Source organism: Pan paniscus, chromosome 14 (assembly GCF_029289425.2).
Source record: "Pan paniscus chromosome 14, NHGRI_mPanPan1-v2.0_pri, whole genome shotgun sequence".
Classification (NCBI taxonomy): Eukaryota; Metazoa; Chordata; class Mammalia; order Primates; family Hominidae; genus Pan; species Pan paniscus.
The window spans coordinates 53118835-53136289 of record NC_073263.2 but is presented as its reverse complement, the minus strand read 5'-3'; the positions used below and the strand labels follow the sequence as shown (position 1 = coordinate 53136289).

Genomic DNA, 17455 nt, shown 5'->3' with positions numbered 1-17455 from the left:
ATTGAATAAAGCAAATTGTCATGACGATTACATCCAACATTAGTATTTTGCCCATCAACTCAGAATTTTTGTACCCTTTTAAAAGTAACAATCAAAATTATGATCCAATGCAGTTATCATAATTTTACCTTATAAGTGTTGACTTTTTGTGTATGCACAAGAAGAAAACCAGATCAGTTCAGCATCTTGATACTGGTCAATTTTGAAGATAAACCTAATTCAAAATATTTTTCTTTCAAGGGTGCCACAGCTAAAAATTTGCAAGGCTCTAACCAGTAAGGAAACGGATGGCATTTCTGCTAAAGAAATAAATTAGATATTTTAAAGATTATTTTTCTAAGATTAGTAATTTATTTCCCCTTACTTACTACAAGCATCTGAAGGTTGCATCTTACTCATCCCTGTATCCCCAGGACACCGGGCACAGTACCTTGGCACAGTAGGTAATTAATAATGGTCACACAAAGGCACTTCTCAATGTAATGAGATTAGTCTGAATGTCAAATTTATTGAAAAAATCAGTTTCTGTATCGCGCATTATATATACCCTCTGTGGGGACACATAAGTGTCTGTTGTTTCACCCATGCATCTGCATATACAGTGACCTGTACGTAGAAGCTGATTGTTTATGAGATCCAGCCAGGTTTTGAGTCCTTAGACTTCATTCAAATGCAAAATATCCAGGTATTCTTTAAGAGTATATTATAAAACATAAGGAAAGCTGCAAAGTATAATAAATTGTTGCCTTCATCTGAGTTTAGAAACAATGCAATTAATCTTTTCAAAATATTTGGAAGCATACAGGATTTTTCTTTGATAACTTAAAAAAAGGGGGATGGGAAGACAGACACCTAAATGCCTTACTTGCTATCCAGGTCTTCCTGAGTTTAGTAGTTTGTGTAATTTTTTAGAAGGAAATATTATTTTATTGTGATAAACATCACAAAGGTAAAGTAGGAGATGATGTGAGAGAATATACAAAGCAATAAAGTTCCTTTGCTTATTCATTTTTCCATTCCAGCCCCCTTTAAGAAGCTTATCTACAAATGAATTTTCTTCACCATGATTTTCTCAGTAATAACATTATTCAACTTGTCACTTTAAAAATTCATATCATTATTTCTTCAAGGAGTGGCACTACATCCACTTCTTGTTTTGGAAGAGTTAGACCTACAATTGGACACAGCAGACTCATTTTTTTTCTGTTTTTTTTGACAGAGTCTTGCTCTGTTGCCCGGTTGGAGTGCAGTGGCGCGATCCTGGCTCACTGCAACCTCTGCCTCCCAGGTTCAAGTAATTATCCTGCCTCAGCCTCCCTAGTAGCTGGGATTATAGGTGCGTGCCACCATGCGCAGCTAATTTTGGTATTTTTAGTAGACATGGGGTTTTACCATGTTGGCCAGGCTGGTCTTGAACTCCTGACCTCAGGTGATCCGCCCACCTCGGCCTCCCAAAGTGCTGGGATTACAGGTGTGCACCACCGCACCTGGCCAGAGCAGACTAATTTTTAAAGAAGTAAAGTAGCTGGCCTATAAAGTGCTTATAGTGTGGGTAAGGAAACCTGGAAGGTGCCTAAGCAACAATTCACTAGCAACTTTTAATCACAGGCAACAGGACCTTGACCCTGACCCCCAACTTTACAGGGTCCCAAATATCATGACACATACACAAATAAATTTATTAAAGACAATTGTTATCTGGCCAAGTGTTTTCTGAGTTCATATTGTTCATATTATTTTGAATATACTGAAATGGTTCTCTGACCTGGTCAAAAGATACCTCAATTCCTTTCAAAACAATGTAAGGTATAAAATAACACAACGTAATAGAGGTTTGCATTTAGGATTTAATATATACATTAAAAATAAAATTACCAGTTCACTGCATTGGTAAACCTAATTTCTTGGTCATTTATTTTTCCTATGATAATAAAAACATATAATTATGGAGAAAATTTAGATTTTGTCAGCTTTTGTTATTACTTTTTTTTTTTTTTGAGATGGAATCTTGCTCTGTCACCCAGGCTGGAGTGCAGTGGCGTGATCTTGGCTCACTGCAACCTCCACCTCCTGGGTTCAAGTGATTCTCCTGCCTCAGCCTCCTGAGTAGCTGAGACTACAGGTACGTGCCACCATGCCTGGCTAATTTTTGTATTTTTAGTGGAGACAGGGTTTCACCATGTTGGTCAGGCTGGTCTGGAACTCCTGACCTCGTGATCCGCCTGCCTCGGGTTCCCAAAGTGCTGGGATTACAGGCGTGAGCCACCACACCCAGCCTTGTTATTACTTTTTTGATCATAGAAACACAATATACTACTCTAAGAAATGTAAGAAAAATAAACACTAAAAATCCCTTGTGATACCATTTCTCAAAGATAAGTATTATGGAACGTACAGTTGTAATAACATATAATAAAACAAAACATTAAAACTACTTGGCAATGCTGTTTTCTTTTCACAGTTCATGCATACAATTCCACATGAGTACATACTCATCAACTTCATTCTTTTTGATGACTGCATAGGATGTAGTATAACATTCTTTTTTTTTTTTTTTTTTTTTTTGAGACAGAGCTTTGCTCTTGTTGCCCAGGCTGGAGTGCAATGGTGCGATCTCGGCCCACCGCAACCTCCGCCTCCTGGGTTCAAGCGATTCTCCCACCTCAGCCTCCCGAGTAGTTGGGATTACAGGCATGTGCCACCACGCCCGGCTAATTTATTGTATTTTTAGTAGAGACAGGGTTTCCCCATGTTGGTCAGGCTGGTCTTGAACCCCCGACCTCAGGTGATCTGCCTGTCTCGGCCTCCCAAAGTGCTGGGATTACAGGCATGAGCCACCACGCCTGACCATAATACTACTTTAATATTCCTTTATTGATGAATCTTTGTTTCTAGTTTTCCTTACTGAAAATATTACATTAAATGTATTATATCTTTATATGTCTCCAGCAGTATTTCTATAAAATAAAAGCCCGAGAAGAATTGTTGGATCAGAGAGTATGACCATTGAAATTTTGATAGACATGGCCAAATTGAGTTTTTAAAAGATTTTATCTGTTAATACTCACGAACAATTAAAATGTAAAGGTTTGGCTGCAATTACTTTGTTAGGATTGACCAACCAAAGTTCAAAAGAAATTAGATCAAAGATATACACATCTGAAATATTTTGGATAAAATAGTTTCTATTCCTTCTTTTTTTATTATTTCTATCCTTCCTTCTTTCCATTCAGCTGTCCACCCATCTATCACTTAGTTGTTTGTAATGCTCACTGTAATACATCAAACAATATAGGATATACAAGCAAAAAGCTAACAACTGTCTTCACCTTCAATCTCACCCTTGTGAGGCAACCAATGTTAACAGTCTGGCGTATCCCTCCATGTCTTTTTTTAAAACACTTATACAAACATATATGAACATATATACTTTTTTGTTGTATAAAAACAGGATCACAGTATAGATATTATTCTGTAACTTTCTGTTTTCACCTAAAATACAGCAGAGCACTATTTTTCAGAAGCATATAGTTCTAACTTATTCTTTCTGATGGCTGTATAATATTCCATAAAATGGATATGCCAAACTTTATTCAAGTACTTCACATTTTAAGTGGACATTCCATTTGTCTGCTATAATTTACAATTATAGCAATACTTTGAGAAAGGTCTTTGCAAGTATATCCATATGAACTAATGTCTATGTAGAAGATATGCTGGCTCAAATATTATGTACATTTAATGTCTTAATAAACACCGCCAGATTACTTTCCAGGAAGCATGCAGCCATGCACTCTCTCACCTACCCCCATCTTCATTTGACAGCATATTTTCCCACATCTTATCAGCACTGGATGCTATTCATCTTTTCAATTTTTGCCAAACTGATGTGTGAAACAAGAGGGTATCTCATTGTGGTTTATGTTCATTACACTATCAGCTGGATAACTTTTTGGTTATTGGCTATTTTCATTCATTTCTTGTTTTATGAATTTTCTGTTCAAATTCTGCTGTAGCCTGGTTCTCTGAAAAACAGCGTGAAGCAAAGCATAAGTCTAATGCTTTATTTGAAGGTGCAATATCGGCAGCAGTAAGTGAGGGTAAAGCAAAGCAAAGTGGAGAAAGACGGTGATGCATTACCAAGCTCGCCTGAGTTTCACAAGATGCCCAGCTGCTTCTCCAGCATTCAGGAAGTCTCTGGACAGACAGAAGTGAAACACCAGGTTTTGGAAAAATCCACTGAAGGGAGGGATGGAGAGGGAATTTATCTGCCAGCTGTCTCCCATATCCCTTTGCATTTTAATCATAGCTCCATATGAATCTAATTTCTCCCTCCTTGTAGAAAGTTGTACCACCTAGCCCTGTTGCAGCCACTGGGGAAGTCAGATCTGTGGCCTTGCAGAGCTGTGCTTCATGTAATTCAGAAGTAGCAGGGGAACCAGATCCTCTGGGCTTTGGCCTCAGGGTGGAACAAGGTGCCAAGAGAGCCCAGGAAACAAGTACAATCAAGAAAATCTGAGGCAGTATATATGATGTGGTCCAGGCATATCCTTTGGTTCTTTTTGTCTATTGCATTTGTAATTGTCTTACTAAATTGTAGAAATTCTTTGATTATTAGGGATAGTTATCCTTTGTTTAATATGTGAATTGACAGTATTTTCTCTCCTAACAGTCTGCCTTTGAATTTTATTACATCTTTCGTAGTACTGAAATGTTTTTTTTTTTTACTTAACAAACAACCATGGCATTATGAGTTAAAATTGCATTGTATCTTTTAAGTTTTAATTTGGGAAGGAATAATATTTTAACTGTAATATACTCAAGTACTTATATACAATTTTTCCTTAATAGTTTAAATGGCATTTCCCCCAACCCCATTTCAATTTTCAATGAATTACTTCTCACACATAATGAAGATAGCTCTTGGTTTTGGGATACACATGTATTAATAGCATTAGTATGCTATTGCAGCATTTAACACGGTATCTGTTGTTGACTTACCTAAACCCTGACCAAGATTAGGTAATCACTGCTATTTTAGTTTTATCTGGAATTTTTAAGAGTAGCTGCCAAATTTAATTAAATTGAATGGAATTTGTTCTTGATATCTATTAAACAAAATCTGTTAAAATCCTTCAACTTATAAAAGTAATTGATTATTGTTAAACAGTTTTCTGATATTGACCCATTCTTAACTTCTTGAAAGAATTCAAACTTGCCCTGATGTATTCTTCCTTTGATACACTACTGGATTTGATATGCTAATATTCAGTAAGAATTTTTACACATACATTTAAGATTATTATTGGTCTATAGTTTTCCATTTTGGTGCTATCTTCATTGGGTTCTGGTTTAAAGATAGCAAAGTACGGTGGTTAAGAGCTTGGACACTGGAACCAAATTGTCCAGTTTAAATCCGAGCTAAAACACATACTTGTTAAATGATCTTGACAAGTTGCTCAAGAGCTCTGTGCTTCACTTTCCTTCTGTGTACTAGCCTCATAAGACTGTATGAGGACTGAGTTATTATTTATAAAGCATTTTAAAGCAGTGCCTGTCACATAATAAGTACTCTATGAGAGCTAATTTAAAAAAAATGGATTAAGAAGCTTTTCTTTAAATCTTTTGGAAGATATTGAACAATTATAATTGAAGAATTAGAATTCAGCTTCTTAAGCTTTTCCCCGTGTATACACAGAAACACATACAATTGGAATAGTAGTACTACTGATGATGTTTTGTAGCTCTCCTTTTTAACTTAACACTATTAGATGGGCATTTCTCATGTCACTACCTATTTTTTGAAACAGTGAATTTTAATGGCTACATAATATCCCATTGGAAGGCAATAAAGAATTTTACCTAATTAGTCTTTAACTGTTACATTTCATTTTTTTTTTTTTTTTTTTGAGGCAGGATCTTGCTTTGTCACCCAGGCTGGAGTGTAGTGGCGTGAACACAGCTCACTGCAGCCTCAACCTCCTAAGCTCAAATGATCATCCCCCCTCAGCCTCCTGAGTAGCTGGGACTACAGGCACAAGCCACCACACCTGGCTAACTTTTGTATTTTTTGTAGAGACGGCGTTTTACCATGTTACCCAGGCTGCTCTTGAACTCCTGAGCTCCAGCAATCTGCCTGCCTCAGCCTTCCGAAAGTGCTGGGATTATAGGCGTGAGTCACTGCATCCGGTCTGTTACATTTCTAAGACACCAATGTTTTATTATTATAAAAACAGGAATATCCTTACGAATAATCTTTGTGTATATTTATATTATTTTCTTTGGATGGTTTTCTAGAAACGAAACTATTGACATAAAGGAAAAATATTTCTAAAGCTCTGAATATTACCAATATTTTTTCTAAACAGTTTGTGCCAATTTATGTCCTTTCCATTAGTATTCTAGAGTGCCTACTTTATTTAATTCTAGCTGATACGTATATTCTAAAATTACTACAACTTAGATAAAAATAGAATTAAAACATTTTAACACCTTAAAATGTTTACTGGCCCTTAGTATTTCCTCTTTCATGACTTTTCTATCTACAGGATTTTATTGTTTTTCTTATCTATTTGCATACGATTGTCATGGACTGAGGATATTTTCCTTTCTCTGTCATATTCCACGGAACTATTTCTTGCTTTTAAAAAACTGTATTTAAGTAGATTCTCTTAATGCTGGGAAGTTCTGCATTTTATGTAGTTAAATATAATAATATTTTCGTTTATGACTTCCATTCTTTTAAGCTTACAACATTCTTCTTGATAGATTGTTTATAAATGTCCAGTCAACTGACTTCTAGTTTTTCTTTTTCTTTTTTAAGGCTTTACTTACATGTAATGCTGCTTCATGCTCCTGGAATTAATTTTGGTATAAGACAAGAGGTGCGAATTAAAATCGATCTTTTTCTTAAAAGCAAACCAACTGCTCCAGCACCATTTGTTTAATAACTTTTCCCATTCACACTGACTTGTGGTCATCTTTACCATATTTTATTTGCTTTCAATGAACTGAGTCTGTTTGGGGGTTCTCCAACCCTGTTTTATTCCTTTGCCGGAACCAAAATGATTTAATTATAGTAGATACAACTTATATGTTAGTATAAAGGCTATGTGCTCCTAAATTCTTTTCTTAAAGAAAATTGTAGCCAGATGAACATAAATAATCTTTTTAATAGCAAAAAAGAAAAATCATATTAACAATTTTGACTGGGGGCTGGAGCCAAGATGGCCGAAAAGGAACAGCTCCGGTCTACAGCTCCCAGCGTCAGCGATGCAGAAAATGGGTGATTTCTGCATTTCCATCTGAGGTACTGGGTTCATCTCACTAGGGAGTGCCAGACAGTGGGTGCAGGATAGTGGGTGCAGCGCACCCTGCACTAGCCGAAGCAGGGTGAGGCATTGCCTCACTCGGGAAGCGCAAGGGGTCAGGGAGTTCCCTTTCCCAGTCAAAGAAAGGGGTGACAGACGGCACCTGGAAAATCGGGTCACTCCCACCCCAATACTGCGCTTTTCTGACGGGCTTAAAAAACGGTGCACCAGGAGATTATATCCTGCACCTGGCTTGGAGGGTCCTATGCCCACGGAGTCTCGCTGATTGCTAGCACAGCAGTCTGAGATCAAACTGCAAGGCGGCAGCGAGGCTGGGGGAGGGGCGCCCACCATTGCCCAGGCTTGCTTAGGTAAACAAAGCAGCCCGGAAGCTCCAACTGGGTGGAACCCACCACAGCTCAAGGAGGCCTGCCTGCCTCTGTAGGCTACACCTCTGGGGGCAGACAAACAAAAAGACAGCAGTAACCTCTGCAGACTTAAATGTCCCTGTCTGACAGCTTTGAAGAGAGCAGTGGTTCTCCCAGCACACAGCTTGAGATCTGAGAACGGACAGACTGCCTCCTCAAGTGGGTCCCTGACCCCTGACCCCCGAGCAGCCTAACTGGGAGGCACCCCCCAGTAGGGGCAGACTGACACCTCACACGGCCGGGTACTCCTCTGAGACAAAACATCCAGAGGAACGATCAGACAGCAGCATTCCCGGTTCATGAAAATCCGCTGTTCTCCAGCCATCGCTGCTGGTACCCAGGCAAACAGGGTCTGGAGTGGACCTCTAGCAAACTGCAACAGACCTATAGCTGAGGGTCCTGTCTGTTAGAAGGAAAACTAACAAACAGAAAGGACATCCACACCAAAAACCCATCTGTACATCACTATCATCAAAGACCAAAAGTAGATAAAACCACAAAGATGGGGAAAAAACAGAACAGAAAAACTGGAAACTCTAAAAAGCAGAGCGCCTCTCCTCCTCCAAAGGAACGCAGCTCCTCACCAGCAACGGAACAAAGCTGGACAGAGAATACCTTTGACGAGCTGAGAGAAGAAGGCTTCAGACGATCAAACTACTCCAAGCTACAGGAGGAAATTCAAACCAAAGGCAAAGAAGTTGAAAACTTTGAAAAAAATTTAAACGAATGTATAACTAGAATAACCAATACAGAGAAGTGCTTAAAGGAGCTGATGGAGCTGAAAGCCAAGGCTCGAGAACTACGTGAAGAATGCAGAAGCCGCAAGAGCCGACGCGATCAACTGGAAGAAAGGGTATCAGTGATGGAAGATCAAATGAATGAAATGAAGTGAGAAGGGAAGTTTAGAGAAAAAAGAATAAAAAAAAACGAACAAAGCCTCCAAGAAATATGGGACTATGTGAAAAGACCAAATCTACGTCTGATTGGTGTACCTGAAAGTGACAAGGAGAATGGAACCAAGTTGGAAAACACTCTGCAGGATATTATCCAGGAGAACTTCCCCAATCTAGCAAGGCAGGCCAACTTTCAGATTCAGGAAATACAGAGAACGCCACAAAGATACTCCTCAAGAAGAGCAACTCCAAGACACATAATTGTCACATTCACCAAAGTTGAAATGAAGGAAAAAATGTTAAGGGCAGCCAGAGAGAAAGGTCGGGTTACCCACAAACAGAAGCCCATCAGACTAACAGCGGATCTCTGGGCAGAAACTATAAGCCAGAAGAGGCTGGGGGCCAATATTCAACATTCTTAAAGAAAAGAATTTTCAACCCAGAATTTCATATCCAGCCAAACTAAACTTCATAAGTGAAGGAGAAATAAAATACTTTACAGACAAGCAAATGCTGAGAGATTTTGTCACCACCAGGCCTGCCCTACAAGAGCTCCTGAAGGAAGCACTAAACATGGAAAGGAACAACCAGTACCGGCCACTGCAAAATCATGCCAAATTGTAAAGACCATCAAGGCTAGGAAGAAACTGCATCAAGTAACGAGCAAAATAACCAGCTAACATCATAATGACAGGATCAAATTCACACATAACAATATTAACTTTAAATGTAAATGGACTAAATGCTCCAATTAAAAGACACAGACTGGCAAATTGGATAAAGAGTCAAGACCCATCAGTGTGCTGTATTCAGGAAACCCATCTCACGTGCAGAGACACACATAGGCTCAAAATAAAAGGATGGAGGAAGACCTACCAAGCAAATGGAAAACAAAAAAAAGGCAAGGGTTGCAATCCTAGTCTCTGATAAAACAGACTTTAAAACCAACAAAGATCAAAAGAGACAAAGAAGGCCATTACATAATGGTAAAGGGATCAATTCAACAAGAAGAGCTAACTATCCTAAATATATATGCACCCAATACAGGAGTAGCCAGATTCATAAAGCAAGTCCTGAGTGACCTATAAAGAGACTTAGACTCCCACACAATAATAATGGGAGACTTGAACACCCCACTGTCAACATTAGACAGATCAACGAGACAGAAAGTTAACAAGGATACCCAGGAATTGAACTCAGCTCTGTACCAAGCAGACCTAATAGACATCTACAGAACTCTCCACCCCAAATCAACAGAATATACATTTTTTTCAGCACCACACCACACCTATTCCAAAACTGACCACATAGGTGGAAGTAAAGCTCTCCTCAGCAAATGTAAAAGAACAGAAATTATAACAGTCTCTCAGACCACAGTGCAATCAAACTAGAACTCAGGATTAAGAAACTCACTCAAAACCACTCAACTACATGGAAACTGAACAACCTGCTCCTGAATGACTACTGGGTACATAACAAAATGAAGGCAGAAATAATGATGTTCTTTGAAACCAACGAAAACAAAGACACAACATACCAGAATCTCTGGGACACATTCAAAGCAGTGTGTAGAGGGAAATTTATAGCACTAAATGCCCACAAGAGAAAGCAGGAAAGATCCAAAATTGACACCCTAACATCACAATTAAAAGAACTAGAAAAGCAAGAGCAAACACATTCAAAAGCTAGCAGAAGGCAAGAAGTAACTAAAATCAGAGCAGAACTGAAGGAAATAGAGACACAAAAAACCCTTCAAAAAATTAATGAATCCAGGAGCTGGTTTTTTGAAAGGATCAACAAAATTGATAAACTGCTAGCAAGACTAATAAAGAAAAAAAGAGAGAAGAATCAAATAGATGCAATAAAAAATGATAAAGGGGATATCACCACCGATCCCACAGAAATACAAACTACCATCAGAGAATACTACAAACACCTCTACACGAATAAACTAGAAAATCTAGAAGAAATGGATAAATTCCTCGACACATACACCCTCACAAGACTAAACCAGGAAGAAGTTGAATCTCTGAATAGACCAATAACAGGCTCTGAAATTGTGGCAATAATCAATAGCTTACCAACCAAAAAGAATCCAGGACCATATGGATTCACAGCCGAATTCTACCAGCGGTACAAGGAGGAACTGGTACCATTCCTTCTGAAACTATTCCAATCAATAGAAAAAGAGGGAATCCTCCCTAACTCATTTTATGAGGCCAGCATCATCCTGATACCAAAGCCGGGCAGAGACACAACCAAAAAAGAGAATTTTAGACCAATATCCTTGATGAACATTGATGCAAAAATCCTCAATAAAATACCGGCAAACCGAATCCAGCAACACATCAAAAAGCTTATCCACCATGATCAAGTGGGCTTCATCCCTGGGATGCAAGGCTGGTTCAATATACGCAAATCAATAAATGTAATCCAGCATATAAACAGAACCAAAGACAAAAACCACATGATTATCTCAATAGATGCAGAAAAGGCCTTTGACAAAATTCAACAGCCCTTCATGCTAAAAACTCTCAATAAATTAGGTATTGATGGGACGTATCTCAAAATAATAAGAGCTATTTATGACAAACCTACAGCCAATATCATACTGAATGGGCAAAAACTGGAAGCATTCCCTTTGAAAACTGGCACAAGACAGGGATGCCCTCTCTCACCACTCCTATTCAACATAGTGTTGGAAGTTCTGGCCAGGGCAATTGGGCAGGAGAAGGAAATAAAGGGTATTTGATTAGGAAAAGAGGAAGTCAAATTGTCCCTGTTTGCAGATGACATGATTGTATATTTAGAAAACCCCATTGTCTCAGCCCAAAGTGTCCTTAAGCTGATAAGCAACTTCAGCAAAGTCTCAGGATACAAAATCAATGTACAAAAATCACAAGCATTCTTATACACCAATAACAGACAAACAGCCAAATCATGAGTGAACTCCCATTCACAATTGCTTCAAAGAGAATAAAATACCTAGGAATCCAACTTACAAGGGATGTGAAGGACCTCTTCAAGGAGAACTACAAACCACTGCTCAATGAAATAAAAGAGAATACAAACAAATGGAAGAACATTCCATCCTCATGGGTAGGAAGAATCAATATCATGAAAATGGCCATACTGCCCAAGGTCAAGCTACCAATGACTTTCTTCACAGAATTGGAAAAAACTACTTTAAAGTTCATATGGAACCAAAAAAGAGCCCGCATCGCCAAGACAATCCTAAGCCAAAAGAACAAAGCTGGAGGCATCACGCTACCTGACTTCAAACTATACTACAAGGCTACAGTAACCAAAACAGCATGGTACTGCTACCAAAACAGAGATATAGATCAATGGAACGGAACAGAGACCTCAGAAATAACGCCACATATCTACAACTATCTGATCTTTGACAAACCTGACAAAAACAAGAAATCAGGAAAGGATTCCCTATTTAATAAATGGTGCTGGGAAAACTGGCTAGCCATAAGTAGAAAGCTGAAACTGGATCCCTTCCTTACACCTTATACAAAAATTAATTCAAGATGGATTAAAGACTTAAACGTTAGACCTAAAACCATAAAAACCCTAAAAGAAAACCTAGGCATTACCATTCAGGACATAGGCATGGGCAAGGACTTCATGTCTAAAACACCAAAAGCAATGGCAACAAAAGACAAAATTGACAAACGGGATCTAATTAAACTAAGGAGCTTCTGCACAGCAAAAGAAACTACCATCAGAGTGAACAGGCAACCTACAAAATGGGAGAAAATTTTCGCAACCTACTCATCTGACAAAGGGCTAATATCCAGAATCTACAATGAACTCAAACAAATTTACAAGAAAAAAACAAACAACCCCATCAAAAAGTGGGCGAAGGACATGAACAGACACTTCTCAAAAGAAGACATTTATGCAGCCAAAAAACACATGAAAAAATGCTCACCATCACTGGCCATCAGAGAAATGCAAATCAAAACCACAATGAGATACCATCTCACACCAGTTAGAATGGCAATCATTAAAAAGTCAGGAAACAACAGGTGCTGGAGAGGATGTGGAGAAATAGGAACACTTTTACACTGTTGGTGGGACTGTAAACTAGTTCAACCATTGTGGAAGTCAGTGTGGCGATTCCTCAGGGATCTAGAACTGGAAATACCATTTGACCCAGCCATCCCATTACTGGGTATATACCCAAAGGACTATAAATCATGCTGCTATAAAGACACATGCACACGTATGTTTATTGCGGCATTATTCAGGATAGCAAAGACTTGGAACCAACCCAAATGTCCAACAATGATAGACTGGATTAAGAAAATGTGGCACATATACACCATGGAATACTATGCAGCCATAAAAAATGATGAGTTCACGTCCTTTGTAGGGACATGGATGAAATTGGAAATCATCATTCTCAGTAAACTATCGCAAGAACAAAAAACCAAACACCGCATATTCTCACTCATAGGTGGGAACTGAACAATGAGAGCACATGGACACAGGAAGGGGAATATCACACTCTGGGGACTGCTGTGGGGTGGGGGGAGGGGGGAGGGATAGCACTGGGAGATATACCCAATGCTAGATGACAAGTTAATGGGTGCAGCGCACCAGCGTGGCACATGTATACATATGTAACTAACCTGCACAATGTGCACATGTACCCTAAAACTTAAAATATAATAATAAAAAAATATATATATATCATGTTCTAAATCAAAATGGAAAAAATTTTTAAATATTAATTCATTAAAATAACAATAGCAAATGTATTACATGTTAATATAAATAACAATCTATAAAAAATAAGTATTTTTTCCAAAACAAAAAATTTAGTGAAAAGAGTGGCACTGTTTTCCATTTTAGCAAATCTCATTAATGCGTAGCTTAACAGAAGACAGATCCCCATCCTGCTTCTGCATACAATTTGCACATTTCTTAGAAAATGAGAGTGAAAAAGGCAAGTAACATCTTAGTATTATTATGAAAATAGCTTTCATCTCACAGATCAGTTTGAAAACTACTGGTTTCAGTGACTGACTTGATGTTAGGCTTTGCTTAATCTTCATTTCAGATTCTGCAAATGTGCCTACAGAGTTCAAAGATTATTCTTGTTTGTTTATAATTATGAAAAGAGGTTTCACTGGCTACCAAACAATGGGACATTGTTTCACCCAGGAACCCAGAGGGTACGTGCCTTTTTCCTCTCCGGTCAAATGCCTATGAGCCTAATCTTTTCTGACCACATGTATTTTAAAAAGTTGGGGGAAGGGATGCCTTAAATGCAAATCCCCCACTTAGGCTCCGAACTCCATAAGGAAACCCCATGTCACATTTCTAAGATGGGCATATGTCATACTACATGGAAGCGTCGGAAACAAGAAAACTAAAGATAACTGGGGTTTGTGCAACCACAGCAGCTGCTTGCCTCTCCAGATTCCACATATCACCTACAAAGAGACAAATTCAGGTTTACAAATTCTTCCTATAAATTCTTCCTCAAATTCAGGTTTACACATGTAACACACAAAACAAAGCAATTTCAAGGTTTCTCCACACATGAACTGTTTGGCTGCTGCCCCTCTAGTCTGCCTGGATGCTTCACGGTTTACCTGTCATCATCTTTTCTCATCAATGGTAACAGGTTTTTGTGCCCTCCCACCCCTGGTTCCCCAACACTGACTGCAAGTAACCATATGCAGTTGGCTTCTCAATAATATCCCTCCCAAGAGGATGGAAGGGAGAAAAGACACACAGGTTTGGATGTAACCACTTTCAAGACCGCCTCTGGCAAATTTCAGAATCTTAAGGACAGATGCTCTTGGAAGTTATTCAGTGAATGGGGAATATCCTGCTCATGGCCAAACTCTGAAGCCAGAACACTGATGTATCACACAAAGAAAGCTGCTAGCTAAAGTATTCTGTGTCCCCGCCACCCTTCAGTGAAAGAGGGTGTTGTACATTTTAAATAACATTTATACACAATAAAAATTCTGCTGTAATATTAAACAGCAAATGATATGAGATCAGTTTAGATAGTTTAGTTGCTGATATTTATTTTTAAAAAGGAAAAATAGCTCAAAACTTTTGAGAAAATTATTCTGAACAAAAAAGTTGCCTGCTGAAATTGAAAACTGCTTACACCTAACATCATAATATTTAGCCTAATGGTTATGAGGCTGACAATTACTGTTTCTCTACTCAGGAAAGCTGCTGGTGAAAGAAGTTTGGATCTTTGGTTGTTAAGTTTTGGATTTTGTGGAGTTTTAGAGTTTGTAAGGGGTCTTAGAGATTACCTAGCACAATGACTCATTTTTTAGATAGCGAAATGAAAGTCTAGAGATACTAAGGAAAAAGTCTCAGGGTCAGAGGCTTACTTGGTTGCATGTTGCATAGCCCACACTTAAAATGTGGATCTGTCTCTTGATTTTTTATCCACTGATCTTTTGACTCACACAAACCTCAAAGAGCCCCCTCAAAATGACATTAAAACTCAGGAGAGTATTTCATTGAATCTCTATGAGCAAAGAAAAAAACTACAGTGCAAATTCTGAAGTCACTACACTCTTCAGAAAATCCAGGTGACAACGCATTACAACGAACACAAAAGAAAAATAAGCAGAAAGCACCACACACCACTAATGCCTCCATCATGATCCCTGTTACCCAAGTCTGACACCTGGAAGCAGGACCAAATGGTTGGCCATGGACACCGGCTAATCAGAACAGACACTGGCTGCAGACAGCAGCAACTGTGTACTGACTGAACACAAGCTTGGTTGGGAGTTATTTTTGCCAACTACCCCTTCTCCCCACTCAATTTCTTCTACACATTTAGTCATCAGATCCTTACATCCTTCTTGAATCCAAGCCCCTTCCAATGCATTTCCAAGTAAACTACGTTTATCTTTGACAGTGACCTGCGCATCCCCATTTCCTAGCCTTTGATCTAGTGTCTCATTTCCCCAGTCGTCATCATTTTTCAAACCTATCCTTCTGAATGGTCTGCTTTCATATAATCACCTCAGGCAGGATGGAGCTTTCTGTTCTGAATTTCAAGAGACTCTAGCTCTTTTAGGCTATTGATCGCAGTCTGCATTAAATGAAAGCTATCAGTTATCAGATCATTTTATCTTTCTTTATAGATTTTAAGGAATGGAGTTCTGGTTTTCCTAACATGTCTCCCCAACATGTCCAGCATCGTTCCTAATATACAATATATGAGAGGTAATCAATAAATATTAAAAATAAAGAAATAATACTCCTTTTTTTTTTTTTTAGCTCAAGTCAGGATTTTCGTTGTACTATTATAAACACTCCTGCTGTGGGGCTTGTGTAGTGACTGTTACTCTGTCTTAAACACTCTTCCCAAGACAAATGCTGGACTCACTCCTCCAACCTTCAAGGCTTCTGCTCAGATGATATCTTCTTAATGAAGCCTAACCTACTGGCATCCATTCCCTCTACCTCACACTCACATTCCCAATCCCCCTTACTCTGTTCTATTTCTCCCCATAGCATGTATCACTTCTATGACCTTCTAACATATATAAATTATAATGTTATTTATAAAGAGATTAGTAAATGCAACATAAACAAGAGGAGGGGTTTTTCAGCAGGGGAGGGTATATTTTGATGTATCTCAAGTACCTAGAACACTGCCTGGCACATAGTAGGTGTTCAATATATATTTTAAAAATTGAATAAAAATGTTATTTTAAGTGTTAATTTACATAGTAGCTCTCTATTAATATACTTTTAAAATATATGAAAATATTAATACACAATATACTATAAAAATATTAAGTATAATTTTTTCAGTGATGGTTTTATATATATATATAAATAAGTGTGACATTATTAGTGTTTTCATTTAGATAGGCCATCAAAGAAAGATTCAACAATTTGCTCATCAATAGTAGGCTTGAAAGTAGGAACTAGATTTCTCAATTGGGGGTTCAATGTTACCCACAGTAATTTTGAATGAAAATATGTGCAATTACCAGACATTCAAATAATAAAAGAAAAAAAAAGAGAGGCTAATTGCTAAGCTATTACTTTTCCTAATCAATACTGAAAAATAGAACAGTACATACTTTTGACTCTAATCTCAGTAATAACCAATGCTTTACTTCTTGGGTTAATAGAAAACACAGTAATGTGTTGCTTTTTCAAGCTGTTTATAACCATGGTCTCCATACTAAAATGTTATAATTATCTCTTTTTCTATATTTAAATTCATATATTTTCAGTCCTGAACATTATTCAAACAAAAATATACATTTGGCAAGTAATGAACACCAAAAGAAAGCCAATATTACATGTAAAACCCAATCTTTTTTGTCAAAAATGGCACGCACAAGAAACTAGTTTAAAAACAATGAGTTTTTAAAATTATTGTTAAATCTGAGGTGGCAAATAATTGTGTAAAATACACTACTCTTTAACTTCAGATAAAATTAACCTTATCTAAAAGTAAATTAAAGTTCACCTACTGCTGAAATGAATATAATTTCTGCCATGAAAACAGTAATTACCACTTTCTGAGGGCTTACTGAGTGCCAAGACCTTCAAGGTACCTCATGTAATCCTCACAGCAACCCCATGAGGCACAGATCACCCTCAATCAACAGTGAGTAAACTGAGGAGTATGTGAAGTTAACCAACTTGTTCATGATGATCAAGCTAGAAGATGGAAGACCTGGGATACAGATACAGACCTTTATGGGAGCAAAGTTCATACCTCAACCACCACCACATCTGTCCTTGCTATATGAAGGCAAGGTATGTTAATCATTTCTCCCACAAACTCTGAGAAAGC

The 17455-nt window shown here is 38.0% G+C and overlaps 1 protein-coding gene across 4 annotated transcripts in view; it reads right to left on the bottom strand.

Annotated features, from left to right (window-relative positions):
• The window catches only part of WDFY2 (WD repeat and FYVE domain containing 2), a 186551-nt gene that overhangs the window by 62914 nt on the left and 106182 nt on the right, over window positions 1–17455 (bottom strand). The window lies entirely within an intron of this gene.